General features: G+C 39.0%; 1 protein-coding gene across 1 annotated transcript in view; it reads right to left on the bottom strand.

Moving 5' to 3' along the window:
• The window catches only part of LOC127409580 (zinc finger homeobox protein 3-like), a 213,905-nt gene extending 191,396 nt beyond the window's left edge, over nucleotides 1-22,509 (bottom strand). The window contains exon 1 of the mRNA XM_051682970.1: nucleotides 19,580-22,509. The gene's annotated coding sequence lies outside the window, so the exon portion shown is untranslated. The remainder of the gene's footprint in view (nucleotides 1-19,579) is intronic.
• Nucleotides 22,510-24,951: the final 2,442 nt, after the last annotated feature.

The raw sequence follows: 24,951 nt of genomic DNA, 5'->3' as shown, positions 1-24,951 counted from the left end.
GACAGAAAGACCAAGCGATAGAGTGAATGACAGACAGAGCGATAGAGACAGTTGATAGCATTATAGACAGAGCAACAGACAAAGCGATGAACAGACAGAGCAAGCGAGAGCAATCGACAGACAAATCAACTGATAGAGCAACAGAGATAGAAAGAGAGAGACAGATAGGAAGAGCGACAGAGACAGATGATAGCATGACAGACAGAGCTAAAGACAGATAATGTGACAGACAGACAGAGCAACAGACATAACGACAGACAGAGGAAGCAATAGAGCGATCGACAGACAAATAAAGTGAAAGACAGAGCGACAGAGATAGATGGTTAGTGCAGAAGACAGGCAGAGCGACAGACAGAGAGATAGAGCGATTGACAGATTGAGTAACAGAGATATTAGTGATAGACTAATGGGGGTTTTCCACTGTGGATAGTACCTGGTACTTTTTTTGTACCACCTCGGTCGAGGTTCCAAGTGAGCCGAGCCGATACTAAATGTGACGTCAAAACCTTGCAGATCACTGATTGGTCAGAGAGAATCGTCACTATCAGCGTCACTGGATTTGCGACACGGGACATCAACCCGCTAGTTTTAAAGTTAGCAACAGTGATAGTAATATCATTTGTTCACGCGACTTTCAAATTGTAAAAAGAAATGGCTGTGCACAAAACCACGCCGTGGTCAATAAAGGAGGTGCAGACGTTCCTTTTGTTAGTGACGAACGAAATGACGCGAAATGAAAAAGTCTTTCAGGAAGTGTCTCAGGTGTTGGCCGCACACAGCTACCACCGGACCTACCAAAAGTGTAGGGAAAAGTAAAAAAAAACCACAACAGCCAGAGTGGTTCAAACAGAAGAAAGTGGAAGTGGCTCGACCAAATGGACACTATGGCAATAGACCGGCGAGCAATGGGAGGAAGAGTGCCCTGGACTCGGCCACGGCGTTGTTGGAGTCCACGATGGAGGATGGTATGTTTTGTTACGTTAACTCTATATTCTGCTTGAAAGCTTCACTTTATTTAGTTGACCAGCTACTGGAAAGCTTGCTTCTAAAACAACCAGGCCAATTTAACTGTTACACTTGTGTAAAATCACCATGCAACAACTGCTTTATGCAGCACAATGAGCTAGTAGCTAACAGCTAGCGGTCATGTTTTGTTTATGGTCAGTAATGTTTGTGTCGCTTTTAAGATGATGTCACGGCAGTAGAGGCGGCGCAACTATGACGATCAGCCTATAATCCCACCCACGTTGAGGCGGCACTAAACTGCAGTGGAAAAGCAAGCTCAGAAAAGTAAAGCTAGCAGAGTCGAGTCAAACCGTAACGTGCAGTGGAAAAGTGCCATAACAGGCCAACCCAGCTAATAGAACCATTATTGGCAAATTTTTAATTCCAAAATTTACCAACATCTTTGACAAGATATTTTTTTTCTCCCAATATTATTAGAGAATTTTTAGGAAAATAGTGCGCACATTTAATGATCATTTGATTTTTACAATTGTGTACATCTCATTTGCCAACATTAAATTGAATTATGTGCATATTTGCATTACATCAGTCATCAGTCATATTAGCAAAGGCCACTAATAAAAACCATAATGGTCAAGCACTATCATTTGAAAAAAATTATAAATAAATGTACATTTAAATTTGCTCATATTATCTACTTCAAATATCTGCCTAAAAAGACCAATATGATAATTAAAATAAAAAGTCTACTATAAGCACATGGTCACCAACATATTGTGCTTAACTAATGCGTAGATAAAGTAAGTGTTTGTACATGCCAAAACTGTGGCTTGCGAGTCAATGCAGGAATGTGGCCAGAGTTTAGGTCTCGGAGACTGTAGTTCAATCAGGGCGACATGGCTTTGACGCAGATTCACGTTGTCAGTTGTGCTTTACCATTAATTCATCATTTCAAAAACAGAGACAATCCAAACAATACTTTCGCTCTCCCTCTTATACCTGTCAGAGAGGGGTGGGTGTAAATCTAATAACTTGATTTTATTGGCCGACTTTACTCCTACCCACCTAGACTCCGACATGAAGTGGATCTCTGGGTAAAATGTGAGGGCTAAATCCTCCAAGTATGCCTCAAATTGCTAGCAGCCAGATGAGTAGCTAAACCAGGTCTGACAGAAGGGCTCACCCAGTCCGCCCACCCCCAGCCCAAAGCCACATACACACACTGCTGAGAGAAAGTAAACAGTGTTTTATGTCTAGCGTCCAGATGGACAGACGTGGTGAGGAGACGTGGCCTCTGAAAAAGGGGCCGGGCTGGGAGCTGGGACATGCAACACAAGGTTAACAGTGCCGTGAAGAGAAACAATGAATTCACAGAAAGAGAGAGAGAGCAAACGTGTGTAGGGGTACTCCTCATGCAGATGTTCCCAGGCCTTTGCGGATCACACACACACACACATTTGCATTCCTGATAGAGGGAATTGGGATTAAGGGCCCTGAATGCCTCTCTCAACTCTGACAGAGTCTAAACACACGACAGCAAGAGAAAGAGTGAGACAGGAAAAAAGCAGGACGACATGCAGAGAAAAGGGTACAGAGAGAGAAAGGACAATAAAAGAAAAGCACCTTGAGAGAGAGGTTAAATACAAAAAAATATATATAAAAATTAGGCAAGAGAAAGGAATGCAGAAGAAATAAAAAAGACAAAAAGATAAAATGGCAAAAAGAGAGCTTATAGATATTGTAAAGAATGTGTCCTCAATAGGTGTACTGTCTTTTAGTGGCCCCTAATAATATGTGGACACTTTAGCCACATTGAAAAATGTATGAATGTCTTTGAGAAAAGGTCTTGAATAATCTGTTTGTAGATTCCACTTGGTTTTATTTTATTTTTTATTTTTTAATGCAACATTCATACATTTAGTGTGGCTTACATGCGTATATACTTTTAAGGCCAATGTATGTGTGTGCAACAGTTGTTTGACAGAGAGGGGGAAGAGAGAAACAATTTTCTAGGACAGAGGTCTAGAGGAACTTGTGTTGCCCTCTGCTAAGGAGACAGTGCTGACCAGCTGTGTTCTGTGATGAACCACGGCTTACACAAACACACAGACGTACACAAACACACAACCTTTGATCAAACCACTGTAGCCGAGCCAAATGTGACCCTCACCAGACACTGTGCTTACAAACAGTTAAGTGTCTGGTTATGTGTTTAAGCGTGTGTGTGGGCGGGTTTACGAGGACATTTTTTTAGGTTACAAACTGATAATTACAAGGGTATTATGCCATAAATGTGGTTTATGAGGACATTTCTAGTCTCCTCATAATGTTTTTTTTTTTTTAAATGTAAAGATGCAGAAAGTTTTTTGTGAGGGTTAGGTTTTGGGGTAGGGTTAGGGGATAGAATCTATAGTTCGTACAGTATAAAAATCATTGTGTCTATGGAGAGTCCTCATAAGGATAGCCACACCGAAATCTTTCTCTCTAACACGTCTTCCATACTTCAAATTATTAGCATAAATTGCTCTGCCCCAAAATGTAGTAAACAACTGCCTAGCTCCCTACATAAGCAGCATCCTAACCACAAATAGAACATAAGTGAGCGATTTACAACCGTCTAGATAAACAGCACCACACAAAATAGCGCTACTCACATGAAGCACACGAGAGACGTGACATATTAAGTTAGCATGTTGCTAAGCTAACAACATGATACTGTAAAAATAAAAAAGCATTGCACGAGTACTGGGAAAAATTAAGGCAACACCGCTTTCCTCATTTAATTTGATTCTGATTCACAAGCTCTCAATTTGTTTCCAATTTGATTTGATTCATTTGTGACAAATTAGGGTCTAATGTATTTCAGTCATAATGTCCATTTTGCTTGCATATGAAAAAAATTCTCAGCTAATGTTGTAAATTATACAGGGATCCTTCTAACTTTTTACATCACGAAAATATAAATTTTAAAAAATGTAAACAAATTATGCAGTTTAGTTGCTATATATTTAGGCTAACAGACATACCAATCAACATGACCAAAACTGAAGTAAACTTTAATGAAAAAGATTGATCATAGGATTTTAAGAATCGATATCAGGGTCGCTCAAACGAAGATTACGGAAAATAAATATTTTTACACAGTCCAGTGTAAAAGATTGAACTATTTTTAGCAATACTTTCAGCAATGAATAAAATCCATACAACATTTCTCTCGACTTTTTCCAATGAGCTTGTTGAAACGCATTCTAAGTTTGCCCAACCTACCAGGGATACGATGCTACCTTCGAATTTTGTCATGGGAGCAGATGCTAGCTGCTAACGAAAATGCAGCATAATTTTGCTGCCTAACTTTTGGAACAGTCTCTGCGTTGGTGGAACGCATAGGCAATATTGCCTAGACAGGCAGCTATGTTCTGCAACATAGCTACTGCATCTCTCTCAAGCCCACAATAGCTGCTTATCCAGATAACTAAAGAGGCACCAAAACAAATTAGTTTAAACTGTAGGAGAAACAAGCACTGAGGGATGAGACGGCCTGAAAAAGCAAAGGAAACAAGACCAGAGCATCCATCTGATTTATCTTCACCGAGGTCAAACCTAAACTCCAAACCCAGGGATCTGGCTACACTCAAACACTGTCAAAATTAATTTCCTCCACCTCACAACATTTATGCTCAAAATGGAGGTAATACCTGCCCTCTCCTCTCTAGTGTTGCCTGCCTCTGCCATAATTCTTTCAGTGCAAATTGGTTCCAGCACTGCTGTCATTTCTGCCAGTGAGAGACACTTTTCAATCAACAAGAACCAGTCCGTTCTGAAGTGTGTCTGATCTGAGATCTGCTAGTTTTGTAAATATTTGGACCTGCATGATTTGTCCGCTGCAATAAATTCAGATTAAATGTTATGGTGAGCACCTAAAAATAATTAAGAAAATAAAAATGTGCTCCCAGGTTTGTGAACCCAGCTCTTTATTATGAAATATCACTTGCTTTAACCAAGTCTTTAAAAGCTTGGATGCGGACTGTGTGTTAGTGAGTATGGCCCTGTTGTCTGGTGACACTAGATTTCAGTATATACCACCTTTGTCCATACAGGCAATAAGAGCCACTGTCTCCAAAAGTTAATATTTCCCTCTCTATCGCTCAAATTTGCATGCAATAAAAAAATAATAAAAAACCTGACCTAAATGCATTTTGTGCACCCCGAGTAATTAGTTAGCGCATGCCCTCCTACAAAGGATGCTCTAAGAGGTTTTATACCCCCTGCTGGAAAATCCAACTAACACCTGGATACTGCAATCGGGTAGGGGTGCCTACTAGCAACCAAAAGACCAACTTCGTCACCTGCACAAATTAAATCAAGGCCTAATTCCTACAATAGAAGCTGCCAAACATTTTTCTCCGGAGTAAACTAAAGAACCCCGACATGTTTTAATTCTATGCATGCCATTGTTTTAATTTTAGTTCATGAAGTTTGTATTGAGCATTATGTAAAAAGTGTACTTTTGAACAACCTTGGAGAGATGGGCTTGAAAATTATCCATTTTAACAAAGATAGTAACTACTTAGCTAGCTACAACCTCCTCAGTTTGCACGTGTAAATGAAAATAAAGAATTTCATGTCCAAACCACACCCACAATTAATTTTTACCTTTTATTATCAATGCTTTTTGACAAGAAGGATTCTCCAAAGTCAAGCATTTCAGGGATGTGCGCGAACAGAATGAATATCTCTACATGACACCTTAGCAGAACAGAAATGTCAGTGCATTTTGTCAGTATTTAGGTGAACTATGGCCACACTGACATAAATTCTATTAATTTGGAAAACGATAACGTTAGGAAACAGTATGCTGTAATAGAGCACATTTTCGAAACACTCCACGAAAACAGCGTTCTAGTGTGGATAAGAGGTATAAACATACCGAAATGAATGTGTTTTTAGACCAAAAAAAAACTGTATTAGTGCAAACATGGCCTAAAAGAAGCCTCTAAAAGAAGCCTGTATGTCCAGCAAGTACAAATTAACATTTACATGAATTTTAGCTGGTCATTAACTAATCCAAGGTGGTATTGATGATACAAGCCAGTGAAATGGTTTTGACCTGGTAGACCACCTCGGACAAGCAACTAACCAGATAGCATGTTCCAAAACCCAACTGGAACAACTTAAGCTGGTACAACCTAGTTTTTCCTACAGGGTTTGCTGCACGGAGAAACTGTGAAACTCAAGCTGGCTTTGTTTTAATCAAGCCCAATGGAGTTACATCCATGTTGAAAGCAGATCGGCCCACAAACAGACCTCCCTGCACACTGAGGAGGAGTGTCAATGAGGGGCTAATAAAGAAAGACAATGAGTAAACAAGCAGGGCAAGTCCACCCCAGCTTGTAAGAACTCCCTTCCCTTCTCTGAGCTTGGCACGGACTCAATGGGATCTGCCGTAATTAGTCTAACCAATGCTTGTTTAGCATTTGCATATAAATGTGCATGCTGCCAAGTGCTAAGCACACCATCATGAGCCATGCCCATAACAGACGGTGACCAAACCTCCAGACCCTCCAGGAGAGGGAAAAGGGGTCCCAGGGGGGCCTCCACCGACACATGCCCCCTCTGCGCATATCCTCCTCCCCCGTGCCTGTTGCCTTCAACAGGTTGGCACTCATCTGCTAGCAGTGGCCTGCTCTCAGTTCCCGTTTCGAAGGAGATTGTGAAAGATGGCAGCCAGGCTTCCTGTTTCTCTACTTATGTTATGAGAGTGTATCGACCCTATGAAATGAGCCCTGACAAAAACAGGTGGGCACACTGAGCATTCTCAGGAAGTTTTGGAGTGCAAGCATTTTCTTTTGGCCTGCCCCAAATGTGATAGTATGAACTCCCCGAGTGCTCGGCCCCACAGATGGAGCAGAGAAACAAAAATAACACCTTTTCCTTTTAACTGCTCCATGATCACCTCATCTAGGCCTTGGGATGGCTGCTATTGTTCTCTCTGTAAAACGTGCAACAATTCTTTCCTTTCCATGAGCTGCCCCCTTTTAGCTTCCTCCATAACTCTAGCAGTTGTTATGACAGATCAATTCATAAAAATGAAGTAGAGGAAGGAAGTGATGAAATGAGTGTCTGTGCACCCTCCACCCCTATGCCCGATCCACTGTAAACACAATGTGTGTCACCAACAGGAGATATCCACACCACAATGGAGACAGCCCACAGAACACACTAGGGCTGAATGATTCATCAAAATAAAATCGAAATCGCGATATGACTCAGTGCGATTATCAAATCGCGAGGACTGTGATTTAATTCAATTAAATTCTTGAATACATGTAAATGGGGTCAGTATATTACACATGTGGTTTCAAAGCGGTTCTGTGCTTCATACACAGATTCTCTCTATCTGGTGCCCTGAGTGACTGATGTGCTCTGAGTTTTGTTCGGTGTGCTAACGAGAGCAAGTTCAGAAATTATTAAAGAAATAATTTACTATATAATAATAATAATAATTATTATTATTATTATTATTATTATTATTATTATTATTATAAATAACAATAAGTATTATTTTTATTAATAATCATTATTATTATTATAAAATACATTCCTATATTCATTTTATTGCAATATATGATATTCAGCTTGATATATATAAATAAATAAATAAATAAATAAAATGAAAAGTGAGCTGACCCTAAAAAAAAAAAAAAAAATTAAAAAAAAACTACAAAGCAGACAGTTGCAATGTGATTGTGATGTGTTTTCCCCCCTGTTTCACTGGGTTTTTTTTTATGTATTAAGTTATGTATTTAAGTTCTTTTTAAGAGGACTCAAGTGTGAAAACCCTTTCTAGAACGGTACTTCTGTTCGGCAGTAAAGCATGGGCAAAACTTTATTTATGTTTATCATATCGCAGTTCAAATGGCAATCGCAATAATTTTTCAAAATAATCTCAATTCGATTTTTTTCTCCAAATCGTTCAGCCCTAGGACACACTCAAAAGCACACACTTGCAGCTTGTCTTCTCAGCAAGGACTATAGCAGTTCTTCCTGTAACCCTCATTAGAAGTTGGACTCAGACCAAAGGACAATTTTATTGCTCAGAGATGCTCTTTTTTAGCTGAGGAGACTTATAAGTATCATAAATGAGAGCTCCATTAAGTATCAACACTATAAAAAGTGGATACATGCATATGTTTCATTAAAGAGCTATTCCGCCTGATTCGTAAAAAATAATTTCATTGGTGTAACCTAATGTATTCAGGTTGCTTAAGCCATTCAAAATATTTTTTACTTAAATTAGTTAAAACAGCAGTTATCACAAAGTACGTTTTTAGGTATTTTGACATTTTTATAGTAACCTTTGTTTCAGATCCCCTTCCTAAGGAAAAATAAAAATACGAAACAAGTGAGACGATTGTTGACGTACAGTGAGATGAGAGCTATAAAATGTACTATATATGGATCGAAGTGCAGATAACTCTGGGAAGCATTTGATGATAATTATTTAAGTTCACATTAAAATCTCTGACTTTTGACTGCAGACATTGGCATCTTAGGAAATCTGATCACAGTTTATGACATTTAGATATCTTCTGTAACTCTAGAGGTCATTTTCAAAGAAAAATCTTAGAAGCAGATTTAAGCAAGAAGTCTCAATTTGCTCTTCATTTAATCTCATTGCTGTCTAGACAAAAAACAAGTGATATATTAAAGGAGATCTTGTTTGTGAGATCTGCAATCATGAACTAAGGTGAGAGATATTTTTCATATGTAACTTGACTCAGTTCCTTGTGTGATTTGGATGTCTGACAAATTCTGACACCCTGTCACACGAGTGCCATATTCCCCAACACCATGTCTGTCATTGCCAGGGTGTGACATTAATATTTACTCCGCACTGAACAAATTAGCTTTCCGTGTGTATTTCCAGCAACCACAAGCCTTTACCATTCTTGACTATTAGCGCCACACACCTACTTTTAAACACTGGCATCAGATTAAACTACATGATAAGAGGTGGGGGAGACTGTTATATGTACAGTTACAAACTCATAACGAAAAAGGGGACATGGAAAAAATTTAAACAAAAGACTGGCACTTGACAGAGTAACTGATCCATAAATGTTTCATGTGAGCGCCCAGCCAGTCTTTCACCTTTACCTGACCCCCAACACTTCTCTTTCTTTCTCTCTCCCAGTCTCACATCCAGTTAGTTCAGTCATCTTTCGACACAAAAATTAGGCATTTGTTAAATTAATTGTAAAACAGCAGACAGATAAGGTGACTACTGCTGCTCAGGGCAAAAACGCAGCAACATTTTGCCTATTTAGTTTCAAATAAGGAACACAAAGAACCTATAAGAGAGGATTATAGCATGAATAGGTGCTTCAGAATTCTTTAAGACCTGAGTCAAACAACAAAGCTGAAATCTAAGAGGGTTATTTTAAGATTTCCTTTATAAGGTTCATAACCAAAAAAAAGACATTGAGGGGACCGCATCCACTCCAATTTTCAGAATAGTAGCTGTCTAGCCAAACGATATGGGTTTTTCAATAGCATATTCTTAAACTTTTACCTTTGGTTCCCCCCATATTTGGTTACATCCTTGAATATTAGTTATTTCTCTATGCTAATTAATGGGATAGTTCACCCAAAAATCTAAATTCTATTATGTTCACAATGTTTGCTTTCTTTCATGGACACAAAAAGAGATATTGGACAGAATGACAGCCTCAGCCAATATTTAATTTAACTGTATGTAATAAAGATATAATGAAAGTGAATGGTGACTGAGATTACCAGTCTGCCTAACATCGCCTTTGACATGGGGGTTTGGAACAACATGAGGATGAGTTAATGGGGGCAATTTTTATTTTTGGGTGAACTATTCCTTTAAGGTTAGGATTTTAGACGCTACTACTGGTCGTGTGCCACAAAAGGTCAGCGTCTGGCTGACACATAACAGAACAGCAGACAGCATGTGACGTCACGGTGTGGGGTCACCGATTTATTGTGGCTGTTTGGCTTTGATTAATCCCCAGTGGGACGATCACCCCCCGAAACTCACTCAACCCAGACCCCCAAATTAGAATCAGGGTGAGGAATGGCTTGAAAATAAAGCAACCTATGGCTGCAGGGTTGATACAACAGGCACAAGGGGTTCAAACAAATCCTGAAAACCTCTTGTTCCACGCTGTCCTCGGTGCGTTTTAGGCCTATGCAAGTGTGTTCAACCCCATATCCTGCAGCAACGCCCACCTCTTTTGATTTCTTTTTAATCAATTTGATTCAAGGTTCTTCATGTGATTAGCCAACAAAAAGAATAAAATGATGGTTTAGCAGAGCAGAGATAACGGTTGTGCAAGTGTGTAGGACTAGCAGCCAGATGCACCATCCTAAAACTGATAGACAGCAATAGTATGACTCTAGTCAGGCCTGATTTAATTGTGGCCCTATGTAACTGTTAAAAAAAAAAAAGAGCACAGTGCACCTGGCAAAAACAAGTTACACCCAAGAGGGGGTGAACGGGTGTCCACAGTACCAATTAAAAACCTCAGCCAATGAGCTGACCTCTCGCCAGTCTCCCTGTGCCGAAACACCAATCACACTGCTCATCTCTTGTCTCCTTAGATACCTATGTGATAGGAAGGCAACAAGGAGAGACAGCTTTTTTTCTGTACAACATTTAATTATAATGTCTGAGAGGAAAAGAACTCTGTGGAGTAAACAATCATCATTACTATTGAGAACAACACTACTTCGAGCTCCGAGACACAGGCGCTACATTTTTTTGGGGGGGATTTTACACCATCACTTGTAAATCTGCACAAATATCAACGAAATTGTAAAATGCCAAATTATAAAACTTACTATATTTTTTCTTATTTTTACTGAAACAAAACAAAAACAACAGTGGAAAAAAATTTCAATATATATATTTATCCATTAAATGTGCTTCTTAGAATTTTTTTTTTTTTTTTTTTTTTTAATTAGTAAGTCTGAGGCAGTGGTTGCGTAAATGTCGCATTACGTAAAACAAAGCAAAACCGAATCCTGAATTTATTTTCTCATGGAAATGTTTGAGTTTGCACCAAAATGGCTGCCACCACAGAAGGATGTGATCTGTCTACACACACATACAAGTGCTTTAAACAACCACAGTATCACCTTTAATTATGTTTACATAAAACATGTCAAATGACTAACACAGAACCTAATGTAGTGTACACAAGGACAGAAATATCATGTGTTCAACTTGAATGAACTAAATGCACAATTCTTTCAATTTTAAATAAATTTCAGTTTTACATTTTAAATAATAAATGAGATAAAACACAGAAAGGCCTAAAAAATTCCACCCCCACCCCCCTTCAAATAAGCAGATTTTGTTCAGTGTCCTGAAAATGCACGTTATGCACTTATGTAATTGTCTTTTTTTTTTTTTTTTTTTTATTTATAAAATTATACAAAAATAAATTCATATAAAACTAGTTTGCAATCCGATTAATATCCAATCTACTAACTAGTGGTTGGATTTTGGTACAGTTTGGTCATTACAGAAATGTCACAGTTTAGTGTACACTGTTGGACTGAAAATTAAAATACAAACAAAAATAAAAATAATTTGGGAAACAAATTCCTTCAAAATTTTCATTGTATGAAAAACTAATGTAAACAAAAAATAAAATGACAAAAAAATCAATACTAAACTATTTTTTGGTATATATTAAAAGTGAATGCAAACAACACTAGAAACAGGTGTAACGTATGCCTTTAAAGTACTAAAAAAATATCTCGTCCTTCAAGTGTATATTAATATGAAAAACAAATGTAAACAATTAACAATAAAAATGACACTACAAACAGGTTCAACATGTTTGCCGTTAAATAAAATAAAAAATAAAAAACCTTCCTTGAGTAAATTTTTCATGACAAGAAAAGCGAATGTAAACAAATAATAAAACAACACTGGAAACGGGTGTAACATGTATGCTGTTAAATTAAAATACTGATTAAAAAAAAAAATGTCTCGTAAAAACAAAAGTAAACAAACTGAAACAGGTATAACGTCTATGGCATTATATCCTGCAAACGTATGTATGTGTATGTGTGCGTGAGGTGAAAGCCCAGAGGGGAGGTGCTGTTAGAGGGACATGGAGCCTGCAGCACTTAGGGGCCATTTTATTGCTTGGCTGTGGTCAAGTGAGGTGCAGCGAGCTCAATTCCAGCACAACAATGACAAAGAGGGCCACCGAGATAAAGGGGACTATCTCTGCCTCTTAACCCCTTCACTGCTAAACACACACACACACACACACACTACAATATCAAAACCACAAGGACTCTGCTCATACACGTGCATATATACACACACACACACACACACATAAACACTCAACAATATGTGGCACAGTTTGTAACAGCCGCCCCATTTCAGACCAAACCAATAGATTGTAGAGTCCAACTGGCCTGAAAGGTGCCACAAGGCCTCACTGCCACAAAAACAGGACCGAACAACACAGCTACTATACCTTTATTTCCTATCATCCTCGCTCTCTCCGCTCCTCCTCCCCAGTGCACTATGGGGGACCCGTACGGGCTGCAGCACATTTGCAAATGAATCACGCTTTTTGTTTGAGGTTTTTTTTTCCCCCTTCTCCAAACACGGAAAAAGGGAGAGAGGAGGGTGAGGGAGAGGGGGGCTCCTGCCATCGCTCTTTTCTTTTCTGCTGTCTTTAATCCTGAGGAGGATAAGCTGTGCCGTACACAGAGAGGAAGTGCCATCGGCCTGTCGGGCTTCACCCGTTCCCACTCAGCATTCCTGCAGCCCTCACACGCTATTCACACACACGCACGCGTGCTGTCCATCACTCACTCACATGCACAGAAAGAGTCAGCATTAGTGACAGCGCATGAAGCACGGCGCTCAGCTGCAAATTATCTAAGTGCGCTCGCCGATTTGACAACCAGAAAAATAAATGTGGTGCACATTTATTAGCCTAATACACCCACAGAGCACCAATGTTGAGCAATATGCACCCTAAAAATAAAACCTCAAATAAAATTAAAAAAAGATGAAATTACAGTGCTTTCTGACTAATTTTTGTGACACAAATATAATTCTTGCATTTAAATGATATACTTCATCCTAACATAATATTCTGATGAAATTTAGACTAATGTAACAGATGACCGCATTCTGTGATGTAACCCAGCTGCGAAATTGAGAGAGCATGGTACAGCGACACTCCTCGACCGATGCACACACACTCAATCCAGGTTTGTTTTCATGTCATGGTGCTAATCTAGCTGAAGCTAACGCTGGCGGTATCACATGGCGTGCTAAGCGTACAATGCGCAGGAAAAAATCACATCTGCAGATGCTCTCAGGGCCCCGATCAGCCTGACTGATCACCTCCACAGCACAAGTCTGCTTCTAACAGCTCGGTTAAATTTAAATCATATTATCATGTCATAAAACAATCATAATGTTTTTATTTAAATTAGGAAGAGCCAATGCCAAACTTGTGACATTTTTAACTATAGAAATAATCTATGAAAATGTCAGCCAAGTTAAAATAAATAATTTCAGTTTTAAATATATTTTTCTCTGCATTTGTCTAACTTTTTTTTTTTTTCTCCGACTAAAACATTCTCCACCTTCTACATGAAGAGGACTTTTCCACTGAAAAAACATACACCTGCACAAAAATACATTCACACAATGAGTTAAACTTTGGATGGAATGAATGAAAGTATAAAAAAAAATTAAAAAAAAAGAGCGAATGCGACAGAAGGCAAGGATCATGTCAACGTCACAGGCCACAGGACCTCACTCTTTGTCTCCGTGGAGGGAGAAAGGCAACCTGGGCTGCCAGTCTCTGTGTGTCCTCCATGTTTTATGCATTCTGCCTCTTTGTGATGATAAGCGACAGCGCGGAGGGCTGGACGCTGGGCTCTGGGGCGCAGAGAAGAGGAGGAGGAGGGGGAATAGCATGTCCATCTCCCTGCCGAAGAACTGAGAGCTGCTGGTCGAGACTAGCGTCTCCAGCGGCTGGCTATGCTACACTGCTATTACCCATCTCAGCTCTGGCCTGCCTAACAGTGACGCCTGTACAGCCATGCTGCTATGCTGGAATACACCCTCACACATACCTACATGCATACACACAAATGCCCTGCTTGGGGGTGTACAACTATAAAAACTCAGAGATTACAGCTGTTTTTGCATTATATTTTATTTTTACACGAATATCAATCTTCTTTATCTACTTCGACATTTACTACTCCATTTGGTCTAAAAATTAAAAACACATTTGTCACCCAACACACATAAATTAGCCAAAATATTCATTCTGCTTCACGAGTAAGTAAAATGCATCTGTGTATCCTCGTGACATTAGATGTGAATAACAAATGCTGAGGGCTTCGTCTGTCTCTCGAAATATTCCCTGACTGACGGAAAATTTGCAAAAGCAGCATCTCGCAATAAAACAGGAATTCCTGTTTCTCTCTGTTCCACACACACATACACACACACACACACACACACACGTCTCCTTTTCAGAGTGACTTTGTCTACAACACAGCTTAGAATTCACCTGATCAGGTAAGGACTTTTCTTTCTGTTTTCTATACCCCCCCCCCCCCTTTTCCCTTCTAAATTAAAATAGTTAAATTCTGCTGTTATATAATGTGTGTGTATGCGTGTATAAGCACAAAAATGATGATCCTGACAACAGCACGAAAAAAGTAGTGTTTAAAAATAATAACAATAATAATTCTGCAAATGATAAGTCAGATGTACACTACATCCCATCCCATGCACACAAACACACACCATAAATCTCCACCACAATGATTGAAGATAGTTTACATGACAACATATTGTGAAACAGCAAGCCACAGACATTCCTGCCAACTTCACCAGGAACAAATAAAAGAACAGCAGCAGAAAAGGAGAGAGCAAAAAAAAAAAAAAAAAAGAGGAAATAGAAAGCAAAAGTGCAGACAGTCCACGCAACCGTCTGTAAGGTGAAACCGTGGCTTGAGCTGGGCTTGTGGTAAAGGCTGAGTTTACACAGGTATAGCGTACCTAAATATCAAACCAACCTCCGCACACACACACACACACACACACACACACACTCCATCCTCCCCACCCACGCTCAGCCTACCCCAAGCCCGTGGTTTAATGATAGCACTGACACGTACGCCATTGTCCTCCCCCTCATTATGGGATGACTGGAAGAACTGGTCCTGACTGCACAGGCTTGCATATTCAAAACCATCATGTGTAATCAGACCCAGTGCTTCTGCTAACCTAATTTACACACACAATCCAAGCCCTACAGCAAATGGAGGTGGCTGGGCTTTCTGTGAGCGCCTCCTCGGCATGACTGGATTAATGGAAAACTCGTGACAGAGATCGGCTCCTCTCCACACACACACACACACACACACAGCTTTCACCTCCACGTTTAACAAACACCGACTCGTAGCACTGTGATTTTATACTAAAATCATGGAAAAATGGCACATAATAAAATGGTTTGTAATAAATCTCAATGTTTCTATTATAGTTTGAGTGTTGATTATTTTTTGTTCATTTCGTAGTGTCACATATAAACATAAACATATAAATATCACATTGTGCATAATATATATTTAATAGTGTGTTGATTAGTAGAGAAAGTCGTAGTGATTATATAGCAGATGTATAAACACACAACATCTCTGCTATGATCGTATAGCATGCACATGGGCGGCCTGTCATTGCTGTTGACCCAAAGAGGGCCCTCTACCACTGAGGCTTTCCCTGAGGGTGCCAGGCTCCAGAGAGAGAAACAGACAGAGATAGAGAGAGATAGAAAGAGAGAGAAAACAGGGAGGGGTAAAGAGGAAAGCACAGTTCCCCCCGCCCTATATCTCCACAACGATATCCATACACAGTCATGCACATGCACGCCACTCGGCATGTCATCAAAGCGGCATCTCCATTCATGCACCGTACATGACCAGAACAAGTACACTTGGCATTATATACAATCACAGTTTTCATAAGAGGAAGAGGTGAGGCATCAAGCCACAGAAAAATGCTTTTCTGTAGAAACAGAAAGAAAGCAAAATAGCACATATAATGCTGAACCGGCATTTTCACCAAGCAACTTTATCATATGAACAGTATACAAACAAATACATTTATAATATTTGCATTTCAAAACACAGCTAAATTTAGAAAAGCTGCAAGAACAACACAATACAAATATTAGATCATAAATAATACATTTTAATAAATGGTAAATAGTAATACAACTCAGTAATTTTAGGCGAACACTAATGTAGATATAGGGATGCATATTGAAACAGAAAATCGGGAAACTCAATTTGTCCTCTCACCAGCTCAAAAATATTATTAATTTTTTTATGTTTATATATGAGAACTAAATTAAAAATAGAACTCAAATATCAATTAAAATTAAATATAAAAATATATTTAGAAAAAAAACGACAACACTTTTTGTCAAAAATAGTTTGTGGTCTATTATTCTAAAAACAAAAAATAATAAAATAAAAAAAAAAAAAAAGGCAGTTCTAATGTAGTTCAAATAAAGGTCTACAGTGCCTCTCTTTAGTTTTAAAATTAAAAGCTGAATGTTCTACCAAACCACAATGCAAACAAACATATGCACAACTGTCACACATTTTCAAATATCCTTACAGCAGCCCAACATGCAGACAATCACAGGAATCCACGTCTGTGCAAACCCTATAATAAGAGAGTATTTCCCTGACTTAGATACACTTGCACAACATAAAATAGTCTTTTACACTGCTTGCCTTGCATACTGATGAGAGAAACTAAATGCAACATTTCAGTGATTCACAACCAGGTGAAACACAAAGGCAAAGACAGACAACAAATACTGAAACAATATGACTTCATAGAAATGAGGCAACTGCCATCAAAATCACTGTCCCCAAAAGGATTAGCCCTGAATAGCCTATCCATGAGTTTCTGAAGGGTGAGTAAGATGGCAAAGACCTTGACTGATGTTTTTGTTTTGTGATGGTAAAAGCCAGAGCAGAGAGAGAGAGAGAGAGAGAGAGAGAGATAAAGGAAGGAAAAGCGAGAGAGAGAGAGAGAGAGAGCCCATGCATAGCACCTGAATTATACTATATATCCTTTTTGTGTGATGCTTGTAATTATTGCCACCACTCTACTAGGGAGCCGAGAGACCCCTGACTTATCTGTCCTTCTCCTCCCTCCCTCCCTCCCTCCATCGTGCTCTCTCCTAAAAACAAGGAAGGGACAGCAGAAAAAAGGAAGAGCTAGGTTGCCCACTATGCGCCCTATCAAACGGTTAAAAAAAGGAAAAATTTGAAAAGTAATAACGAAAACACAATGGCTCGCTCTGCCTGCCTATTTCCTCTCTCACACACATCTTAACACATTTCTGCAATTCTGCTGTAAAATTGCGTCCTTATTTAAAAATATATTTTAAAGCAAAATGCAAAAATGACGCTTTCCAAACACTGCTGAATCCTAACCTATGCAAGTGTGTGTCACCTATGCATTAGCTTCTGATTGCTCTTGTTAGGACACGTCGAGTAGGACAGGTCTTTGGATTTGTGTTTTTCTGACCTCTTCCCTGATTCCTTCGATATGGCCCGTGGCTATTTGACCCTTGCTATCCTCTCAACTCTCTTTGCATGCATACCTTCCTCCATAAGCTTTTTCACTCTCTCTCTCTTTCTCTCCCTCTCTTCCCCCCCAAAAAAAGAAAGAGAAGAAATCCATCACTTCAAACGAAGGACTTTACGTTTTCCCAATGCAAAGTCAAACACGCTCTCTTTTCGGCTACTCTTGTTGATCAAACTTGAGGTGCATTTTTATAGTCCGGCTAACCCCCACAAACTGGGTGTATTGTTTGTGTGACCCCGCAACATAACACACTCACCCACCCACCCCACTCTTCCCTTCCTGGGCAATGTTGGGTTTTTCCCTTCTCATTCTTTTTTATCTTTCTTCCACTCACTCGGTGACCCCTGCTCCCTTGTTTCTTGCCATCTGACCCCGAATCTCTCAACCTCCCCCTCTTTTTTCTTCCCCAACCCTGCACATCCTTGCAGCAGCTTGCAAACACACTCAGTGAGCTCTGGGTCTGTCTGTCCATCCATTGCGTCTCTTCTGTTTTCTCGTTTTGTATATCACCGTGGGCTACTTTGTATCAAAGTATGGATCCACATTTCCGCTTGTTTTTGTCTGTATGTCTTCGAGGGACTATCTTTCCATATACATCTCTTCGTTAACGTCACACCTCAAGTCCAACATCTCACCTTTTTTTTTTTTTTTTTTTATTTATGCTACACCTGTATATTTCATAAAGCTAATTTCATTCAAATTTGAGCCCCCTCGTCCATGTGTGGGGCATTTTTAATTCTCAACAGTGTAAGCTAATTCGACAGAATAGCTAAGCGACGCGAAGTGGTTGGCATTGTGTACCATTTTAAAATACTTTTTCTCTTTTTTTTTTTTTTTTCTGTAAACCCCTTCATAATAGCACATTTCGTATCTTTTTCGGTGTCTGCGTTTTGTCAATTAGCTTTCATTTCATTGCTTTGATTTTAGACAGAATGTTACACCACATCAAAGCGTTTCTTGAGTAAAGTTGTCGGCGGTATTGGTCATAAATCTATCGGTGTGTGGCGCGGCTCTTCGGGCTCTCTGAGCTCCGGCTGATCCGCTCCCGAGACCCGGGGCTCCGTCTCTATACCAAACACACTCCCCTAAACACTCACACACACACACTCACTCACACACACACACACATGCCTATCGATTTGCATGTGACTCCGGCTGGGAAGCAGCAAAGAACAACTTTCACAACGCTTGGAATGAAAAATATTCTGTGAAAAGACGTCGAAAGTGTGAGAGGAACTGAAATGCAAAGCAAAGGGCGGAGAAATCCACACTAGAAGGGACTCGAAAAGTAAAGATGAGCACAATAATGAGGATTTTTGCTCATGAGATGTTCACTTAATCATGGGGGTAATGAAAGCAAAGGACCAACGAGCATATCGGTGTAAAAAATGGAAAAGCGGGCGACGCGTCCCGTTCAGCGGACACGGACGGACTCGCAGGCTGGACTACGACGCTTCTCTCCCGGCTACGATCAGGCAGAGCTCCCGCTAGTCTCCCACCGCTCAGCGCTGCCCTTCCACATCGGCGTCCTCTTAAAAACCTCTTTCTTGACACTATTCTGTCTTTTTTTGACCAGTGTGAATACATGAAAATGTAGAAGTGTGTTTTAAATCCAACTGTTTGGAAAAGGAATCGCTGTCTTGCCTCTTTCTTTTCCTCCAGTCATGAGAGGAGCGAGGACGAAGCCAGATGTAAACACAGGTAATGATACTAATAAAAGCCAACAAATAAAAGACAACTTGCATGAAAATAACTTGCGCTCGCGCGTTCTTTATCATACTAGGAGAGTAGGCAAACCCGGGGCTGATACGATGAAATCCCGAAAGCCATCGCTTTTAGTCTGTTATTGAAACTAAAGACAAACGAAACGTTAAGAGAGAGGCAGAAAGAGAAAGCAAAGTTACAACTTACAATGTTTTGCTGCCGCTTTGTGATCCGTGCTTTTTAATCCAGTATTGAGACGCTTTGGCTAAAGATCCCATCAAGGCAGTCCCTTTTGGTCAGTTTGCGTTTAGGATGCTGGTAAAAGAAAGATCATTGTTGTTGCGGAGAGTAAAAAAAAAACAGAGTATTAGTTGTAAAGGCAATATAAAAATAATTTGGATGCAAAGCAGGCGATGAGTCTTGTGTTAGAGGGAGAGAGGAAGGGGCGAAAGTGAGATCTGATGATTGAAAAGAAAAAAACTCTTTGGATCTTTATTCCTGCTAATTAGTTTCCTGCAAAAAATGGCTGTGATTAATTCAGTGCGCATGTGCTTCATTACACAGGCACGACGGGAAGGGCTAATTAGCCACCTTCTGGATCAATAAGATTCAGCAGAGAGCCGAGGAGAGAGAGAAGGAGGAGGGTAGATAGAGGAGGGAGGGAGGAATGGATGGATAGATAGATGGAGAACGAAAAAGAGAAAAGTACTGATCGGGAATTGAAAATATGGAATTAAGCACAGCACAAAGTAAGAGTTTGATGAGAAGGAAGACACTGAAAGTTAATAGTGGAGAAGCGCGCGCGCAGCCCCTTGCTGCACAGTGTTTTCGCTCGTTGCTAGTTTTATGTTTAGAAATACGCTCGTTTAAGTGTGTTTATCAAACCGAGTATCTTTATCAAATGAAATGACACATATTTTGACTCGAAAACCCGTCGTTGCAGGAGATAATTTAGGGCACTTAGAAAAGCCAACAAGTTTTCCATACTTTTAGATGTACCTCTGGTTTAATAAAATCATTTTATAACAGGAATTATAACGTTTAGATTGTATTTCCTTAAAAATAAGCAAAAGCGAAAGAAAGGCAGCTTTATGAGCATAGCCTAATACAACGCAGTGCACTCAATGAAGCCTTGTCATTTGAAATATAGCTATAAAAAAAATGCCTTGAGATATTTTTGTGTTGGATATGCACTTGCCTACGTTATCGTAAACAAGACTCGTTGAAAAAGGTGCATGCAAAAAGTAGTGATATCACCTTAACTGCACGCGCTATACATGAACAACGCATGTATTAACAAATCATAAATAGATGATAGATATTCAATCTGCAGATTGTAAGGCTGTTTTGTGGTAACTTCTGTGCACATTCATAAAGTGACTATTAGAATAAAAACAATTGCACATTACAGTCTTAAATAGTCTATGATAATTAAGCGTGCACGTTGACAATATTGGGTTATATCTGCATTTTTTAAGAAAGTGTTGGGATTTTCTGACATTTTTAAACTATGACTTGAAATTACAGGTTAGCAACACTCTGCATATTATGCATGGAACACAGCATTTGTATAAAAAAAAAAAAGAAAGAAAAAAGTTACAAGTCGGCATTTTTAAGTGCAATAAATGAAATGTATTCTATCGTAGTAACGCTTTACTATACAGCCTATATTTACGCTCACGGTCTGTCCCATCATGCTAGATATTGAGAGATTTGTTGAACGAGGATGAATCAAGACATTGCAACAGACTGCGAGGAAAAACTGTGCATAAACGAGACAGCGCAAATGCAATCACCTTCCTCTTTTAAGCATTGCTGGACAAATTGATATAATTCCTGACTGAGATTTCTGCTAGACCTAAACACGCTGTACATAGAGGCTTTACTTTGCGTTTATTTTGAGACGAGGAGCAATATATGATAAGACAAGGGTTGCATATTTAAAAGTACATTGTAAAGAAAGTAGACCGGAAATCACTGTATACATGATTTTAAACAAAATGTTAGACATATTAAAATATTGAAAAAAAAAAAAATGAAATTTTGTCTTTCTGTACCCCCTGCTCGTTCTCTCTTCCCCCCCTCTCTCTCTCAAATACACACAATAAGTGAAGAGAGAGAGAGAGATGGTGCAATCTGTTTAGAAGTTTTTCTCTTTAACATTGTGTTACTCAGTTAACACTTTTGGTCTTGTAATTTCGTGACTATATATCACAGTATAGTATTACTTTAAACTTAGCATTAACTTGTTTTTAATAGCCAATCTTTTTGTAATCTAAACAAAATAGCCTACATGTGTATAGAAGTGTTGCTTCTTTAGTTACATATTTCAATTGTATGCAAAAAATTCCTTAAGCAGCATGGCCCGATAAAATGACTTAATACGCTCTACATGCATGTGTATTTTCTTTTTCTTTTTTTTATACTGTATATAATTCGCGATAAGTAGTGTAACTTTCAAGCGCGCGCGTTCAAAGAGGTGACATTTGATCAATAGTAACAAATGTAGTATAGATCGGTGGGTTTCTCCACAGGTCTACTTTTTTCCACTTTGCCCCAAAACAGTTCTCCTATACTCTTAGTGGTCACTTAAAACGCCCTCTTCCCGAATCAAAAGCGTGTGTCCCTAGATCCAACCTGTGAGCCCAGGCCAGTGTCCTTTCTCATGATAATTCTATTGTTGATTCTGACTAAAGAAATGACAATATCACACTCTCTCAATGAGCACTTTTACTATTGACAACTCTAAGGGTCCCTAATCCTGCCAAATACAACTAACCGGTTTACTTACATTGATTACATAATGTTTATTGGAAAATGATCAGATATAACTTTTTGGTTCATGTGTCTTGTAACTGGAGCATTTTTTATATTTTATTTGCACAACGAAATACAGAGAATAGAATTGTTTCTCAGAATATGGCCGTATGTGGTGGCAACTACTATAACTTACTTCCACTGTAAGTAACATATATGATTTGCACTTAAAATAATATTAATAAATATGTGTTTATTGTGTGCTGTACAATTATAATTGATTAGTGTGTGCATTATTAAAGAATTAAACATTGAAAATGTTAATACAATTGATGCTAATAATTCATTTTTGTATGTAATATTTCAATGCAATAATACACTGCAGGAAAATATTTTATGCTTTAATAAATAATAATGTATAATATACAATAATTATGGTGTTTTGTTTTGTTTTATTTTATTCCATCTCATGCCATGTCATGCGGAATATAGGCCTGTTGGAGAGCATCTATGGAAATCCTTGCCTTGGGAGTTCAAGGAAACACACCTATAGTTTATACAAATCCAAGTGCACTACTGACGCATTATCTCAATGCATTAAACAAACAATGGCAAGAACAAACACTGGAATAATATAACCTACACATGACAGTCTCTGCTGTTTGTGCATAGGTGTGCTTGTGTACATATTAAAGTCCTATTTTAAAAAGCATATTTTTTGATTACTGTTGTCGTCACGTATAGTGCATAGATGTCTGAAATAGTACCCTATAGACTGTGCATTCACAAAAACTGGCTTCCATCACGTAAGAGGAGGAACAGAACTGGCAAATGCAAACTTACAAATAATATATTAATGTTGCAGTTTTACGAACACCCGTGTTGTACGCATGAAGATAGCAACGTTACGCGTGTCGATATGTTTGATATGCGTACAGATTTTGCCTAAGAGATAATCTGCAGGATTTGTGATGTGCCTGCTCTCTTGGGAGAGAGGGATTGTAAAAATGAATGGATTGAAAATAGAGTGCGTGAAGAGTTAGAGGGCCAGTGAGATCATAAGAGGCCGGCGCGTGAAAAGGGACGGAATCAGAGCTTATCTGTCGCTTTGTAACCTGCCATGGCAAATCTAAGCACATTTGAATATGCAGTGTGGTCCTGTCTGGCGCTTGATAGCCGTGTTTATGGGCGCAAATATCACCAGATCTTCGATTTCTGGACCAATTTGGCCAGGTTAATTCCGTAGAAAACAATATGCTCGCATCATCATCACTGAATGCTCTTTTAACAAAGGGTAAATGTGTTTATCTGTGAGGTTCGATCAATTGCAAATGCACTGTCCTAAATACGACTGAGAATGACTGTACGCTGGCAACCAAATATGCATGAACAACCCCTCTGGTGAACATGCTGATTGATCCGACTAGAAACGTGTAAACATCGGTCCATCCCAACAACGTGCAAACAATAAATGCCACATAATCTGCAGTAACAAAAAAACAAAACGTGTGTGTGTGGAGGGGGGGTCTTCCCCCTTATGCACCGCGCGTGCCACCGTTGAATCATGAGCAGTAAGGAAATGAAAAGAGGCCAAAGCATTTAGAGATAAAGGCAGCTGTCTACAATAGTCTTGTAACTTTATTAAAAGACTAAGAACATTGTAGATCCGATAAAGATCTTGCAGGTTTATGTCACTGTATATAAATGGAAGCCGCATAAGACCAAATTTTACTAAATGAATGGCGCTTTCAATTGAGTTTAATCTGCTTCCATCCGTAATGGGGAAAAAAACCGTTTAATTAGCATTTATCTGCATGGTTGACTAATTAAACATTAACTAAGTCACCAGTCAACAGCGGCAACCTTTGGGGATTGGCCCTCCAACCGATGCATGTACTGCAGCAGTGAGAGTTGCGGCGTACTGCCGGTCTAAATCACACACTGGGACTCAATGGCTTTGACAGCAGAGGAGCATTGTCCGGCCTGAAGCCGCTGGTGGCTGGGGCAGGACGTGTTACCAGGTGCAATGGCAGCGCCCTCTTATGTTCACTCTGACCAAGGGGCTCAAACACCACATGAACCTGCCTCATCTGGGATGTAGCCAATTACCTGTCTGTATCTGCAGATATTTCCTGTCACCGGACTGCGTCATATGCATACAGGTAAATGTCTGAGAGCAACTGGTTCGATTCCGTGGTTAAAATGTAATCAGCTATCATAAAAAAAAAAAAAAAAAAGTTATATACGCAGCCAAACTTGAAACCAGGTGGTGCGCGCACGACTGGAGACCTTGGCATGTATCTGGCTTTTGAGAAGAATCAATTTTAAAGCAACAAAAAAACATCATGATCAAATCACACATCTCGGAAGGTAATAATGATAAAGGAAAATAACACGAATGAACGCTGAACGCTAGAATACATAAAATTACACTCGTTGCAAAATGATTTTATATTGCGCTTGTGTATTTTATGACTGTGCTACACCAAACTTCGCATATAAAATGACAAATAAATGACATAACAAGCCTATGATATAAATCAGCTCGGAAATAAGCAAGTAAATTGCTTCCGACGCTTTGTCACAGGAATATCTTAATCATCATGTAAAAAAAACATAAAGAAAGAGGATGTGTTTATTTATTATTTATATATTTATTTATTTTTCAAACAAATTAAATCACCAATCTCTTATCATTTCTATAAAATGTATTGCATGCAAAAGTCCTTGTTTTATTTGTACTATTTTATTGAGAATTGTAGCGATGTACAATGCACTAGTTAACTTATTGTAGCACTATGTAACGTTTTCTAAATGTGTGT

The sequence above is a fragment of the Myxocyprinus asiaticus genome, chromosome 1 (genome assembly GCF_019703515.2).
Source record: "Myxocyprinus asiaticus isolate MX2 ecotype Aquarium Trade chromosome 1, UBuf_Myxa_2, whole genome shotgun sequence".
NCBI lineage: Eukaryota > Metazoa > Chordata > Actinopteri > Cypriniformes > Catostomidae > Myxocyprinus > Myxocyprinus asiaticus.
Note: the sequence above shows the minus strand (reverse complement) of the source record. Positions and strands in the feature narration are given on the sequence as shown.